The sequence below is a fragment of the Macaca nemestrina genome, chromosome 20 (genome assembly GCF_043159975.1).
Source record: "Macaca nemestrina isolate mMacNem1 chromosome 20, mMacNem.hap1, whole genome shotgun sequence".
In the NCBI taxonomy this organism is placed as follows: domain Eukaryota; kingdom Metazoa; phylum Chordata; class Mammalia; order Primates; family Cercopithecidae; genus Macaca; species Macaca nemestrina.
The window spans coordinates 62,587,056-62,603,434 of record NC_092144.1 but is presented as its reverse complement, the minus strand read 5'-3'; the positions used below and the strand labels follow the sequence as shown (position 1 = coordinate 62,603,434).

At 44.6% G+C, this 16,379-nt stretch overlaps 1 protein-coding gene, 1 long non-coding RNA gene and 2 pseudogenes across 2 annotated transcripts in view; 3 read left to right on the top strand and 1 right to left on the bottom strand.

Annotated features, from left to right (window-relative positions):
• The window catches only part of LOC105497034 (zinc finger protein 83), a 75,315-nt gene that overhangs the window by 19,886 nt on the left and 39,050 nt on the right, over nucleotides 1–16,379 (top strand). The gene's annotated exons all lie outside the window — the stretch shown is intronic.
• On the top strand, nucleotides 1,146–14,972 carry LOC105497036 (putative protein ZNF321; annotated as a pseudogene).
• The window catches only part of LOC139360188 (uncharacterized), a 17,148-nt gene continuing 12,925 nt past the window's right edge, over nucleotides 12,157–16,379 (bottom strand). Inside the window, exons 2-3 of the long non-coding RNA XR_011617398.1 lie at nucleotides 12,778–12,900; nucleotides 12,157–12,278 (exon numbers count right to left, since the gene is read on the bottom strand). This is a non-coding gene — a long non-coding RNA (uncharacterized lncRNA). The remainder of the gene's footprint in view (nucleotides 12,279–12,777; nucleotides 12,901–16,379) is intronic.
• On the top strand, nucleotides 15,340–16,287 carry LOC112429406 (zinc finger protein 860-like; annotated as a pseudogene).

The following is a 16,379-nucleotide window of genomic DNA, read 5'->3' as shown; positions in this document are numbered from 1 at the left end:
ATGGTCATTCATATTTAGCTCAGAATAAATCTCTAAAGATATTTTACAGAGTTTGACTCTTTTCCATGATAAGAATAACTCATTTTAAGTGCAGCATGAAATAACAAATGTAAGGAACACTTGGGCAATTTATATGCACTGTTTAAATGTCAGTGCTTTTTTTTTTTTTTTTTAATTACTTTTTTTCTTATTGACATGGAGGAGGGAGCTCTGGGGTAGAGGGTCTTACTTTGTCACCCAGGTTGGCCTGGACCTCCGGGCTCCGCGATCCTCCTGCTCCTGCTTCCTGAGTAGCTGGGACCCCAGACTCCCGCCACCCTGCCTGCATCCCTGCTGCGTTTAAGCAGCAGGTGGTGACCTCACTCCTCCCTGACCTGAGCCCTCCCCTTTGCACCCCATGGGAGTGGCCCTAGGGAAGTCTCAGGAGCTGAGCACAGGGTGGACTCTCCCACTCCAGTGAATGGAGAATTGAAAGGGAGAGGATTTCTCTCTTGTTCTGTGGGCCATCAGCATGAAGTTGTAGGTTTCGCTCAGGCAGGGCTTTGCATTTCGCATTCTAGTTTGCATTTCTGCCCTAGACAACATCGAGGCTTTGGAATTAAATTGCTAAAATTAATTTCATTAGCAAGGAACTTTCCCGTGTCCAATTACCGCCCTACGTAGACTTCTCAGAGAGGTACTATTTCCCTGACTGCTGAGCTGCTTCAGCCTCACTGGCGGGTTTTGCCTCCAAAACCCGGAAAACAGAGGCGCCCAGAGCGAGAGGGAGGGAAGCTCCCCCTCCTTCCCGCCCCCGCAGACCCCTCACAGTCCAGGACTCTTGTCCCTCGCGCCAGGTCACCTGTCCTGGGCGCCCCGCCCCTGCCTCGCTCAGGCCCAGTCCACCTCTTCGAGTCTGTTCCCGGCCTCACCGAGGCCCCGCCCACCTCCTGGGTGTCCCGCCCAGGCCTGGCTTCTGTCCTTTTCTGATTGGCTCAGACCCGGAAGCAGATAGCGTGTACTGAAGGTTGCGCGGCTGTCTGTGCGCTTCCCAGTTCTCTGGTGCTGCTATACCCGGGACATGGGGTCCCCACAGACCTGGAAATTTCAGCCCCTCTTTCTAAACCCAGAGCAAATTGAGACGTCCGGCTGAGAGTCCGTGAGTGGCTTCCTTTTGAGTTTAAAGTCGCCCTGACGCCGGTCCCGTCCCCGGTCTTTCTGCAGTGGGATTGTGCAGCCACCTCATGTCGCGAAACTTTCCTTCACAAAACGCTTCCCGATCCGTCCTCCCACCTCGCGCTGTTTCAAGTCCTCACCCGCGAGCTGGATTCTCGCCCTGGGCGCCTAGTAGCCTCGCTGTTACGTCGGCCTCTGGAGCGCAGCGCCGCAGCCCCAATCCCCAGGAGGCCGAGTCCTCTGCCTGATCCTGGGATCTTGCAGACCCCACCCCTGTCCGAAGTCGCCGTCGCCCCCCACCTCCCTCCTCCTGCCGGGCCCAGCTTCTCCCCAGTTCCAATCCCTGGAAAACGTGCTCTTCCTGGAGGCAGCCCTCTTCTCCATCCTCTTATTCCATCAGGAAAGCACTCCAGAGCGGGGAGTGGGTCTGAGCGAGCATCTCCAGGGCCCCGTTTACAAAGTTTTGCGGGGTTAAAGTATTTCTTTTGAGGTCCCTATGGGCTATTCCTTATCTGGATGAAGGATTTGGCCTTTGGCCAGTGAAATGCTGAGGTGAACGGGCCCGAGGCCAGAGCAGATGGGTGCCCTATGCAGATGAAGGTATGGCCGGCGCTTGAAACTTCCACCGCCTGGGTTCAAGCAATTCTTCTGCCTCAGCCTCCTGAGTAGCTGGAATTACCGGCATGTGACACCACAACCAGCTAATTTTTGTATTTTTAGTAAAGATGGGGTTTCACCATCTTGGTCTGGCTAGTCTTGAAATCCTGACCTTGTGATCCACCCGCCTCAGCCTCCCAAAGTGCTGGGATTACAGGCGTGCACTACCATGCCCAGCCTAATTATTATTAAATATATATTGTTATATTTAAACATCACATGATATATATATTTGTTTTGTGGTAACACTCCAAGCAAAGCTGCAGCTTAGGCCCTTGGCCATAAGGCATTTCCTTTCCCTGTCACGTCCTCCACCCTCCTTCCAACCTCACTGGGGAGCCGCTACCGTCAGTTCCGTGTTAGGTGTCAGAGCAAGCCTTGTACACATGTATTTCTGCATAGTTATGAGACTTTAGGAAAAATTCTGCAGTAAATTAAATTTTTTTTTATATATATATTTTTTACTTTAGGTTTGGGGCTACCTGTGAATGAATGGGGTTTGTCATACAGATTATTTCATCATTTAGATATTAAACCCAGTACCCAATAGTTATTTTTTATTTACTTTTTTTTTTGAGACAGAGTTTGGCTCTTCTTGCCCAGGCTGGAGTATAATGGCATGATCTCTGCTCACTGCAACCTCTGCCTCCTGGGTTCAAATGATTCTTCTGCATCAGCCTTCTGAGTAGCTGGGATTACAGGTGTCCACCAGGACATGTGGCTAATTTTTTGCATTTTTAGTAGAGGCAGGGTTTCACCATGTTGGCCAGGCTGGTCTTGAAGTCCTGACCTCAGGTGATCCACCTGCCTCGGCCTCTCAAAGTGCTGGGATTAGAGCAATGTATCCCCTTACCTAGATGAATTTTAGTTTCTGATCTTTCACTGTGGCCATTGTCATCTCTGAAAACATCACTTATGCTCTGTCTCATCTGGATACTGAATGTCACTTGGTGTGTCAATAAAATATTCTAACATTGCTTTTTTTGTTTTGTTTTGTTTTTGGAGACAGAGTCTTGCTCTGTTGCTCAGGTTGGAGTGCAGTGGCTTGAACTCGCCTCACTACAACTTTTGCCTCCCGGTGTCAAGCAATTCTCCTACCTCAGCCTTCCCAGTAGCTGGGACCACAGGCTCACGTTGTTACACCTGGCCAATTTTTTGTATCTTAGTAGAGATGGGGTTTCACCATGTTGTCCAGGCTGGTTTTGAACTCCTGAGCTCAGGCAATCTGCTTGCCTTGGTCTCGAACTGCTAGAATTACAGGCGTGAGCCACCATGACTGGCCGCTACCATTTCCATAACGGGAACTCTGCATTGATTTTTTGTTTGTGTCTTTCTTGTATTATCCACAAACATAAAATTCATACTGAGAGGGTATCATGACCTCTTTATAAAGTATAATCAAACACAACTGGGAAGATATCATGTGGTAAAAAGTCCCTTACTCGGATGTCAGAACATTCACTACAATTAAATCCATGCTTTCCCCTCTCTCCTCTTCTCATTTTCTGTAAAGATAAGAACTCGTCCCATAACCATTTGCTTAAGATGTGTTTTCATTTCAGCGTCTATTGACATTCAGGGATGTGGCCATAGAATTCTCCCAGGAGGAGTGGAAATGCCTGGACCCTGCTCAGAGGACTCTATACAGAGACGTGATGCTGGAGAATTATAGGAACCTGGTCTCCCTGGGTGAGGATAACTTCCCTGCTGGGGGTGTGCCCTTGTGTGTCTTTGCCTTTTCTCTTGTTGCCTCTTGGGAGCCGCATCCTTGCTTGACTAAAATGGAAGCCGTATTGATTTTGAAATGAAAAGCTTCATGATGTAGCATCTGGACTTTCACTATCCCCTTTGTTTAGATCTTCTGCTTTCTTCATGATAGCTCAGTGGGGCTTCCAGAAGTAAAGTAGGCATAAAACCTTATGGCAGCCGGGCGCGGTGGCTCAAGCTTGTAATCCCAGCACTTTGGGAGGCCGAGATGGGCGGATCACGAGGTCAGGAGATCGAGACCATCCTGGCTAACACGGTGAAACCCCATCTCTACTAAAAAATACAAAAAACTAGCCGGGCGCAGTGGTGGGCGCCTGTAGTCCCAACTACTCGGGAGGCTGAGGCAGGAGAATGGCGTGAACCCGGGAGGCGGAGCTTGCAGTGAGCTGAGATCCGGCCACTGCACTCCAGCCTGGGCGACAGAGCGAGACTCCGTCTCAAAAAAAAAAAAAAAAAAAAAAAAAACCTTATGGCAGGTCAGGCATGGAGACCCACGCCTGTCATCACTCCCACTTCAAGAGGCCAAGGCTTCTGGATTACTTCAGGTCAGGAGTTGGAGAGAAGCCTGGTCAACATGGTGAAACCCCATCTGTATTAAAAATACAAACATTAGGCCAGTGTGGTAGCACACATTTGTAATACTAGCTACTAGAATGGCTAAGGAAGGTGAATCGCTTGAACCTAGAAGCACATGGTTGCAGTGAGCCAAGACTGTGCCTCTGCACTCCAGCCCAGGGAACAGAGCAAGACTGTCTCAAAAAAAAAAAAAAAAGAAAAACAAAACCTTATGGCAGACTTTAAAGATATCCAGTTCTGGTTGGGTATGGTGGCTCACACCTGTAATCTCAGCATTTAGGGAGGCCAAACAAGGGAATCACCTGAGGTCGGGAGTTCGAGACCAGCCTGACTAACATGGAGAAACCTCCTCTCTACTAAAAATACAAAATTAGCCAGGGGTGGCGCATGCCTGTAATCCCAGTCACTCAGGAGGCTGAGGCAGGAGAATCTCTTGAACTGGGGAGGTGGAGGTTAGATCACGCCATCGCACTCTGGCCTGGGCAACAAAGTGAAACTCCGTCTCAAAGCAAACAAACAAACAAACAAACAAAAAAACCCAGTTTCCTGTTTGCTTCTCCTGTGCTTTCGATTCAGTAGTTCTTGGAAGAGACCTTGATGTCCACATATTACATATTACAATGCTCTGTAAGCCTTAAGAAGTAGGCAGTGAGTGGAGGAATTTGTGAAATATTTTTCTAGATTTTTCTGTAATGTCTTCTTTCCTACTGAAACGTAGGGCTGGGACTCTAGAAAAGCTCCAGCACATTATGTTCCTTTCTTTTTATAAGTAGGAGTCTCTTTCTGCCCTGTTGTCACCATGTAGGGGCAAGGGAAAGAGCCCTGGACTGTGGAGAGTGAAGTGAAAATAGCAACAAAATCCAGCTGGGTGGGAATGTATTACAGGTGTAAAGGCAGGTCAGAGCTCAGATGGGCAGAGTGGAAGCTCCACCTTCCACTAGTGTGTGGGGAAACTCTCTGCAAGTGGGAGAATTCTGTGGGAAAAGGAAAGTTTAAATCCTGAGATCTCAGAATGGACATCTTTCTTTGCTCCTACTTATTTTTCTGCTATTTATTTATTTATTTGACAGAGTCTCGCCATTTTGCCCAGGCTGGAGTACAGTGGCACAATAGTTCACTGCAACCTCTGCCACCTGAGTTCAAGTGGTTCTTCTGCCTCAGCCTCCCAAGTAGCTGGGACTACAGGCATGCATCACCACCACAGCTGGCTAATTTTTGTTTTTTTAGGAGTTTTGCCATTTTGGCAAGTTTGGTCTCAAACTCCTAACCTCAGGTAATTTGCCTGTCTGGGCCTCCCAAATGCTGAGATTACAGGTGTGAGCCACCGCGCCCGGCCCCTCTGCCCTTTAAATGTGTAGTACTTTGATCTTTCTGCCCTCTAGTGGTGCCACAACTCAGAGAAAAAGGCAGAGCCTTTACTTTATCCTGATGGGCAATAACACCCTGTCACCTGGCTTCTGTGACCTCTTTGGTTTCTTGACCCTGTGGCACAGGGAGGGCTGTGTCAAAGGAGCTCTTTCCCCTGTGGTGTCTCCTTCTGTACCTGATTCCATCTGATGCTCCACTTTCTGTCCCTATAGATCAGAACTGAGGCCTCCACACACCTACCCCTTGACCTCTTCAGGTTCCATCCCATTTCCTGCACTTGGAACACCTAATCAGGAGATGAGAAAACATGGGCTGTGCCTCCTTTGCCTCTGGGACCCAGGATACTGCACAGATCCCTCTGTGCTTCTTCAGATAGTCTGCTTGTCTATTTGAAATATGAAAAAGGCCATGCACTGTGGCTCATGCCTATAATTCAAACACTTTGAGAGGCTGAGGAGGGTGGATCACTTGAGGTCAGGAGTTTGAGACCAGCCTGGCTAACATGGTGAAACCCCGTCTCTACTAAAAATACCAAAAGTAGCCGGGTGTGGTGGCAGGCATGTGTATTCCCAGCTACTTGAAAGACTGAGGCAGGAGAATATCTTGAACGTAGGAGGCAGAGGTTGCAGTGAGCTGAGATTGCGCCCCTGCGCTCCAGCTTGGGTGACAGAGCGAGACTCCGTCCTCCCACCAAAAAAAAAAATATGAAAAAACAAATGTGCTTTTCCTACTCTCACATGCTGCTGAGCACAGAATGCCTCCCTTCTGATCACCAAAATGTGTGTATTTCCCCTCAACGAGATACAGATTTGGATGGACACAAACTGAATGTCTCGTAGTTGAATTCAGTTCTGACACTGTCTGCCTGGAGTTAGAGTGAGAACTCACAGGTCAAGGGTTGAACTCCAGGCCTCAAGGCTGCCCCCGACCTCAGACACCAGTTCCAAGTAGTAGATGGTCACATGTTCTTCTGACCAACCAGCTGTAAGTTGAGTTTCGTCAACCCCTTTCTTGGGTTTGATTACTTTGCTAGGGTGGCTCACAAAACTCAGTGAAACACTTTCTTGAGTTCATGATGAAGGATGTTTCACAGGACACAGATGGACAGCCAGATGAGATTCACGGGGTGGGGCAGTAAAATGTAAATCCATAGTCACTCTCTGATATAACAGTTCCACACATGATTGATATAAAACAGAATACAAAGACTATCACACAAAATAGGAAAATGATTATTAAATAAATAAAATCCAACATCATGTATAATATGTAGAAATGAATTAACAGTGTACTTAACACTAGAGGCATCTTTCCAGGGAGCTGTGCTCCGCACACGGAGTGAGGGAAGATTCACTGGGTGTGCCGTGCCCCAGGCCCTGTGTGTGTTCAGCATTTGGAAGCTCTCATCTCCCATAGTTTAGGGATTTGCGTGGAGGCTTCATCACAAAGTCATGATTGATGGTAACTCAGTCTCCAGCCCCTCTCCCCTTCCTGGAGGATGGTGGATGGCAGTGACTGTCCATGCCCCTAGGCCTAGCCTGTTCTTGCTGGTGATCAGCTCCATCCAGGAGACCATAGAGGTTGCCTCATTAGGACAAATCATGCTCCCGCACCCAGGACGTCCCAAGGTCTTTGGAGCTCTGTGTCAGGAACTGGGCAAAAGACCAATATATGCATTTCTTCTTATTCCACAAGGCCCCTCAGCCATTCTTCAGTTGTGCTTCATCCACACTTTACTGGTGTGTGTCACAGGGGAGTAGGTGACTGTTCTGAGATGGTTACTCAGCTGAGTGGGAAAGACAGTTGACAGAAAGACCCTGTATTGGGGCCCAAGGTCCTTGTGGGGAGCATAGGTCACTGGAATGATGCCTCTGCTACGAAGTTCACTGTTATTTGGTTAAGCCACTACTTTCATCTTGGACATTTCTATATATTACACATGATCTTGGATTTTATTCATTTAATCATCAGTTTCGTGTGTGTGTGTGTGTGTGTGTGTGTGTGTGTGTGTGTGTGTGATGAAGTCTTGTTCTGTCTGTCACCCAGGCTGGAGTAGAGTGGCACAATTTTGGCTCACTGCAGCCTCTACCTGCTGGGTTCAAGTGATTCTCATGCCTCAGCCTCCCATATAACTGGGACTACAGGCACCCACCACCACGTCCAACTAATTTTTGTATTTTTAGTAGCTATGAGGTTTCACTATGTTGGCCAGGCTGGTCTCAAACTCCTGACCCCAGGTGATCCTCATGCCTCAGCCTCCCAAAGTGATAGAATTCCAGGCATGAGCCATGCACCCGGCCTCCCTCTACTTTTTTATTGTTCAGTGCTCTTGTAGTTTTACCCATTATTGAAAGTGGAATGTTGAAATCTCCTAGCATTACAATGGAGCCATTTTTTTTTTAGTTCTGTAAACATTGGCTTTATATATGGAGCTCTCATATTCATGCATATATATCTCTAGTTATTGTATATTCTTGGTGAATTAACCCTATTATCATGATGTAATATCTTTCCTTCTCTCCAGTAAAATATTTTCAAGTTAAAATATGTTTTAGGTCCGGGTGCGGTGGCTCACGCCTGTAATCCCAGCACTTTGGGAGTCCAAGGTGGGCAAATCATGAGGTCAGGAGTTCTAGACCAGCCTGACCAACATGGTAGAACACTGTCTCTACTAAAAATACCAAAAATAGCCAAGCATGCTAGTGTGCACTAATTCCAGCTACTTGGGAGGTGGAGGGAGAAGAATTGCTTGAACCCAGCAGGCAGAGGTTGCAGTGAGCCGAGATCACACCACTGCACTCCACCCTGGGTGACAGAGCAAGACCCCATCTCTAAAAAAAAAAAAAAAAAAATTACTATAACCACCTCTGCTCTCTTGCGATGACATTTGCTTGGAATATTATTTTTATTTTTTGTGTTATTTTCTATTTAAAAATTTTTTTAGAAAGAGCATCTCACTCTATCCCCCAGGGTGGAGTGCAATGGTGGGATTAGGGCTCACTGCAGCCTTGGATTCCTGGGCTTAGGCGATTGGCCCATCTCAGCCTCCCTCGGCAGCTGGTACAGGTGCATGCCACCATGAGGGGCTAATTTATCACTTTTATTTTTCTTAGAGACAGTGTCTTACTGTGTTGTTGAAGTTGGTCTTGATCTCCTGGGCTCAAGAGACCCTCCTCAGCCTCCTGAGTAGCTGGGGTTACAGGCACCAACCTCCATAACTAATTATTGGTTTTTTTTTTTTAATTTTAGTGTATGTGTGTCCATAGGGCTAATATGAGTCTTCTGTGAACAACATGTAGTTGGTTCCTGTTGATGGAGCCAGTCTTCGCCTTCTGAGTGCAGAGTTAAATATTTGCATTTGAAGTATTCCTGATGGAAAAGACCTTACCGTTGCCTTTCTGTTACATCTTATCTGCGTGTCTTGTAGGTTGCTTTGTTCTTCATTTCTCATTTACTATTTTTTTGTGTATAATTGCTTTTTTGTGTAGATGTGCTTTGACTCCCTTCTTATTTACCTTTTTTTTTTGTTTATGACGAAGTCTCACTCTGTTGTCCAGGCTACAGTGCAGTGGTGTGATCTTGGTTAACCACAGCCTTTGCCTGCTGGGCTCAATGGATTCTTATGCCCCAGCTTCCTGAGTAGCTGCAACTACAGGCACCCAGCACCTGCCCAGCTAATTTTTGTGTTTTTAGAAGAGATGGGGTTTCGCCATGTTGGGCAGGCTGGTCTCAAACTCCTGATCTCAAGTAATCCATGTGTCTTGGCTTCCCAAAGCACTAAAATTACAGGCACGAGCTGCCGTGCCCAGCCATTGTTATTATTTTAAATAGTTTTGTCTTTTAGTTTTTAGTAAACATGTAAGTGGTTGAAGCATGATTCCAGTGAGACTATAACAACCACGTTAGTGTCCATTCCTTTCAATATGAAGAACCGAAGTGTGTTGTATAGATGTTTGGGCGAGGTTATTGTTGAAGGTATGTTAAACATCTTAAAGTGGTAGCATAATAATGAAACTTGAAATTTCCATTACCTGGCTGGGTGAAATTCTGTCTCTACTGAAAATGCAAATGTTAGCCAGGCATGGTAGTGGGCACCTGTAATCCCAGCTACTCAAGAGGCTGAGGCAGGAGAAACACTTGAATTTGAGAGGTGGAAGTTGCAGGAGCCGAGATGGTGCCATTACACTCCACCCTGGGAGACAGAGTGAGACTCCATCTCAAGGAAACAGAATGAAACAAAACAAAACAAAAATTCCATAACCTGCAAAAACTACTCTATCTCCACTAGAACTCTTTGTTATTTATGTCAGAATTAGTTCTGTGTATGTTGTATTTTCATTAACATATACGTAGTGTTTTCTTCATGCTTTTTTCTTCTAAATGGAAAAGTTGAGTTATAAAGAAAAGGCACACTTATACCGGTTTCTGTATCTGTTTGTTTGTTCATTTATTTATTTATTTACAAGATGAAGTTTTGCTCCTGTTGCCCAGGCTGGAGTGCAATGGCATGATCTCAGCTCACTGCAACCTCTGCTTCCTGGGTTTAGGTAATTCTTCTGCCTCAGCCTCCCGAGTAGCTGGGATTACAGGCATGTGCCACCACGCCTGGCTAATTTTGTATTTTTAGTAGAGACAAGGTTTCTCCTTGTTGATCAGGCTGGTCTTGAACTCCCAAACTTAAGTGATCTGCCCACCTTGGCCTCCCCTCCTGAAGTGCTGGGATTACAGGCGTGAATCACCTTTGGTGGGTGCACAGCAACATATTCAAGCTTATGTACAAGGCATTTGAGGTTGAGGCATGGAAAAATACTGATGCCTCAGTATTTTTGTTGTATGTTGTATGTGTGTATGTTGTTTGTGCATGAGACTGTAACTCCTTGACCCTGAAATCAGGACAAGGAGTAGACTGTGTGATAAGAAATGCTGCAAACAGTCTCCTGTGAATGTGGTCTAAGTGCTTTTACAAGGCCATATGTGCCTCATGACCTGACTGCACAGAGCCCCGAGGTGGATGCATTTTGTTTGTCTGAAGTGTCATTTATTTTATTATTATTATTATTATTATTTTGAGATGGAGTTTCACTCTTGTTGCCCAGGCTGGAATGCAATGGCACAATCTCGGCTCATTGCAACCTCTGCCTCCTGGATTTAAGCGATTCTCCTGCCTCAGCCTCCTGAGTAGCTGGGATTACAGGCTTGTATCACCACCCCAGCTAATTTTGTATTTTTAGTAGAGACGTGGTTCCTCCATGTTGGTCAGGCTGGTCTTGAACTCCTAACCTCAAGTGATCCGCCCGCCTCGGCCTCCCAAATTGCTGGGATTACAAGCATGAGTCACCACGCCAGGCTGAAGTGTAGTTTAAACAAGCCCTTTAAAAAAAGACTTGGAGGATGGATTCTGGGGCGGCACTCTCTCAGAAGGGTTGATCTCTGCCCCCACTCAGCTGGAATTGTCTGAGTACTTCATTCTTGGAGTTCACTGCAAGCTATAAGCTGCACCATGGCGCCTGGCCTATCTGCTTTTTATTTGCCTTTAATGGAGAACTTTATATATATGTGTGTGGGTTGGAGTTACTCTTTAGCCTTCTTTAATTCCTTTTGTTAATTTTTTTTAAAAATTTTTTTAATTCAAAACGGAGGCTCAGTCAGTCACCCAGGCTAAAGTGCAGTGACGTGATCTCAGCTCACTGCAACCTCCACCTTCCAGGTTCAAGCGCTTCTCCTAACTCTACCTTCCAAGTAGCTGGGACTACAGGTGCGTGCCACAATGCCCAGCTAATTTTTTTGTATTTTTTTTTTTTTTTTTTAGCAGAGACAGTTTCACCGTGTTAGGCAGGATGGTCTCGATCTCCCGCCTCAGCCTCCCAAAGTGATGGGATGACAGGCATGAGCCACCATGCGTTGCTTGCCTCAAGGTTTTTAAAACATGATAGTGCTATTAGATGGTTTGAAGTATTGCAAGGTTTGTAGTACAGACTGTAAACTTCCTTTGTTTAAACAGATTTGTCAGCCTTCAGTGCTGATGATGAGATGCTCCTTCTCCTGTCTCCGTTATCTCGCTGTCCTGTCAGAAAGAGTTTACATTGGCTGGCCTGGGTGGGTCACACCTCTAACCCCAGCATTTTGGGAGGCTGAGGTGGGCAGATCGCTTGAGGTCAGGAGTTTGAGACCATTCTGGCCAACGTGATGAAACCTCGAATCTACTAAACAAACAAAAAAATGGGCCAGGCACGGTGACTCACACCTGTCATTCCCAGCACTTTGGGAGGCCAAGACAGGCAAATCACCTGAGGTCAGGAGTTTGAGACCAGCCTGGCCAATGTGGTAAAACCCCATTTGTACTAAAAATACAACAATTAGCTGGGCGTGGTGGCTTGCACCTGTTATCCCAGCTACTCGGGAGGCTAAGGTAGCAGAAATACTTGAACCAGGGAGGCAGAGGTTGCAGTGAGCCAAGATCATGCCACTGCACTCCAGCCTGGGTAACAGAGTGAGACTCCGGGCTGAGGAGGGAGAATCTCTTGAGGCAGGAAAATTGTGCCACTACACTGCAGTCTGGGTGATAGAGCATCACTTGGTCTCAACAACAAACAATAAAGGAAGTAGCTTAAACTGGGAGGCTGAAGACACAGACATTTATTTCTCATGAATTTGGAAAGTGGGAAATCCAAGAGCAAGGTGCCAGCCAAATTGGTTCCTGGTGAGAGCCTTCTTCATGGTTTAGTTCAGCCATCTTCCTGCCGTATTCTCACATGCTGGAAAGAGAAACAGGAAATGAGCTCTTTAATATCTCTTTTTATAAAAGCACGAGTCCTATTCACTAGTAGTCAACACCCATGACCAAATTCTCTCAAAGGCCCCATCTGCAGGAACATCCTATTGGAGAATAAGAACTCTGAACATGGCTTTTGGTCAATAAGAACATTCAGACCTGGGAGCCTGCATCATGTTTATGTTTTTATTGTGCGATTTGTTTTCTAAAATGTTTCCTATAATCTCAGTTTATAAATTTACCCAGTACACATTCTATGTTTTGTATGTTATGCATAGTAAACTAGATAACTAAGGGCAATGCCTATATATAGAATTGCTCTGAGGCTGGGCACGGTGGCTAACGCCTGTAATCCCAGCACTTTGGGAGTTCAAGGCGGGTGGATCACCTGAGGTCAGGAGTTGGAGACCAGACTGGCCAACATGGTGAAACCCCGTCTCTACTAAAAATACAAAAAATTAGCCAGACATTGTGGTGCACACCTGTAATTCCAGCTGCTCAGGCATCTGAGAAAGGAAAATCGCTTGAACCCGAAGGTTGTAGTGAGCTGAGATCACGCCATTGCACTCCAGCCTCCAGCCTGGGCAACAGGAGCAAAACTCTGTCTTAAAAAATAAAATAAAATTAAATTAAATTAAAATATAAATAACAAAAAGAATTGCTACATTCCCTAGCTGTTACATAACTGCAGTTGTCACATCATAATTACAATCTTTGACACCGTTAGTCATAACTTTTTAAAAATTTTTTTTGAGATGGAGTCTCAGCCTGTTGTCCAGGCTGGATTGCAATGGTGTGATCTCGGTTCACTGCAACCTTATAATGCTGTGTATTTTCTTGACCTCATACATCAGAAGGTAGTGATCTTAACATGTATTTCAGTTCTTATATTGTGTGCTGGTGGTAAGTAGAAGTTGTGGCTTTTTTCTTAATGGAATTGTTTAGAATTCAGCAGGCTGTATAAATATACTTATTATTTGCTTGCTGGTTTTACGAATTACAATATTTTACTAATTAAGTTTTATGATTTTACATCAGGCTTTTTGGTATGTGGTATGGAATATAACGGACACACTCCACTCATTAATGTCAAAAGTGCCACCGGGAGCCTTGGCTCATGCCTGTAATCCCAGGAGTTTAAGAGGCTGAGGCGGGTGGATCACTTGAAGTCAAAAGTTTGAGGCCAGCCTGGCCAACATGGTGAAACACCATCTCTACTAAAAATACAAAAATTAGCCAAGCATGGTGGTGTGTGCCTGTAATCCCAGCTACTCGGTAGGCTGAGGCAGGAGAATTACTTGAACCCAAAAGCAGAGGTTGCAGTGAGCCGACATCAGGCCATTGCACTCGAACCTGTTATGATAAAGCTAGACTTCATCTCAAAAATATAAAAATACAAAAAACTTTTTTAAAATGTCACAACATGCCTTTTCTGCATGGATATAAGTAATTTTATGACAGTTATTCAGAAGAATGCTCTATTAATTTTTTTTTCTTTTTTGAGATAGAGTCTCACTTTGTCAACCAGGCTGAAGTGCAGTGATGTGATCTTGGCTCACTGCAACCTCTGCCTGTTGGGTTCAAGCCATTCTTGTGCCTCAGCCTCCCAAGTAACCAGGACTACAGGCATGGGCCACCATGCCTAGCTAATTTTTGTAATCTTTTCTTATTTTCTCAGTGCTATGATTGTTTGACAATACAGAATTTCCATTGATTTTGGTTGTCCTTACAGTAGCTTGTTGTGGATTATTTATCGATATAGTATATTGTGTGGTTCTTTAGCCTTTATTTGTACACAGTAAATATGCTGTAAATATGAAGAATATATATTTTTTCTCTTCTTTGATGTGACAGTGATATGTTTTTTGCAAACAGTTATACACCTTAAGTTCACATTGGAAAAATACTCCTTACTTTGGGCTTATACATGTTTGCCCCCATCAGTGTTTTGTCATGATGTTGGAAATAGGCTTCCGTACAAATAATTTGAAGTACATGTAATTGTCCTTATTTATTAAAGAACCTTACTCCTTTTGTGTTCCTAAACTTGGAAGATCATGTTTGGGAAGTTTAAAAATAAGTATTGTTTTTTGTGTCATATACACATTTTAGTATTATTTACCATCTGTACTTAATTGGAAACATATTGGTGTTTATATTTTGTAGCTATCTCTTCCAAATGCATGATGAAGAAGTTCTCTTCAACAGGGCAAGGCAATACAGAAGTGATCCACACAGGGACATTGCAAAGACAAGCAAGTCATCACATTGGAGATGTTTGCTTCCAGGAAATTGAGAAAGATATTCATGACTTTGTGTTTCAGTGTCAAGAAGATGGAAGAAATGGCCATGAAGCACCAATGACAAAAATAGAAAAGATGACTGGGAGTACAGACCAATATGAGTAAAGGCATGCTGGAAACAAGCCTATTAAAGACCAGCTTGAATCAAGCTTTCATTCACATCTGCCTGAACTGCACATATTTCCGACTGAAGAGAAAATTGATAATCAAATTGAGAAGTCTATCAACAATGCTTCCTCATTTTCAACATCCCAAATAATTTCTTGTAGGCCCAAAACACATATTTCTAATAAGTATGGGAAGAATTTCCTGCATTCTTCATTACTCACACAAAAACAGGAAGTACACATGAGAGAGAAATCTTTCCAATGTAATGAGAGTGGCAAAGCCGCCAATTGTAGCTCATTCTTTTTTTTTTTTTTTTTTTTTTGAGACGAAGTCTCGCTCTGTCGCCCAGGCTGGAGTGCAGTGGCCGGATCTCAGCTCACTGCAAGCTCCGCCTCCCGGGTTCACACCATTCTCCTGCCTCAGCCTCTGGAGTAGCTGGGACTACAGGCGCCCGCCACCTCGCCCGGCTAGTTTTTTGTATTTTTTAGTAGAGACGGGGTTTCACCATGTCAGCCAGGTTGGTCTCGATCTCCTGACCTCGTGATCCGCCCGTCTCGGCCTCGCAAAGGGCTGGGATTACAGGGGTGAGCCACCGCGCCTGGCTGTAGTTCATTCTTAAGGAAACACCAAATAATGCCCTTAGAAGAGAAACAATATAAATGCGATGTATGTGTCAAGGTCTTTCATCAGAAGCGATACCTTGCATGCCATCATAAATGTCACACTGGTGAGAAACCTTACAAGTATAATGAGTGTGGCAAGACCTTCAGTCAAAATTCAGCTCTTGTAATTCATAAGGCAATTCATACTGGAGAGAAACCTTATAAGTGTAATGAATGTGGCAAGGTTTTTAATCAACAATCAAACCTTGCACATCATCATAGACTTCATACTGGAGGGAAACCTTACAGACGTGAAGAATGTGACAAAGTTTTCAGTCCCAAATCACACCTTGAAAGACATAGGACAATTCACACTGGAGAGAAACCATACAAATGTAAGGTTTGTGACAAGGCTTTTGGGAGTATTTTACACCTGACACTACATACTAGAATTCACACTGGAGAGAAACCGTACAAGTGTAATGAGTGTGGCAAAGGTTTTGGTGGGTAGTCAACACTTATTCACCATCAAGCAATCCATGGTATAGGGAAACTTTACTAATGTAATGATTGTCACAAAGTCTTCAGTAATGCTACAACCATTGCAAATCATTGGAGAATCCATAATGAAGAGAGAGATTACAAGTGTAACAAATGTGGCAAATTTTTCAGACATCTTTCATACCTTGCAGTTCATTGGCAAACTCATACAGTAGAGAAACCTTACAAATGTGATGATTGTGGCAAGGTGTTCAGTCAAGCTTCATCTTATGCAAAACATAAGAGAATTCATACAGGAGAGAAACCTCACAAGTGTGATGATTGTGGCAAAGCCTTTACTTCACGTTCACACCTCATTAGATATCAGAGAATGCATACTGGACAGAAATCTTACAAATGTCATCAGTGTGGCAAGGTCTTCAGTCTTAGATCTGAGGTTACTCCTTGCAGAACATCAGAAAATTCATTTTTGAGATAATTGTTCCAAATGCAATGAGTATAACAAACTATCAACCATTAATTGGCAATAGAGTCATTTCAGCACTGACTTGAGTTTGAGTTGACTTAACA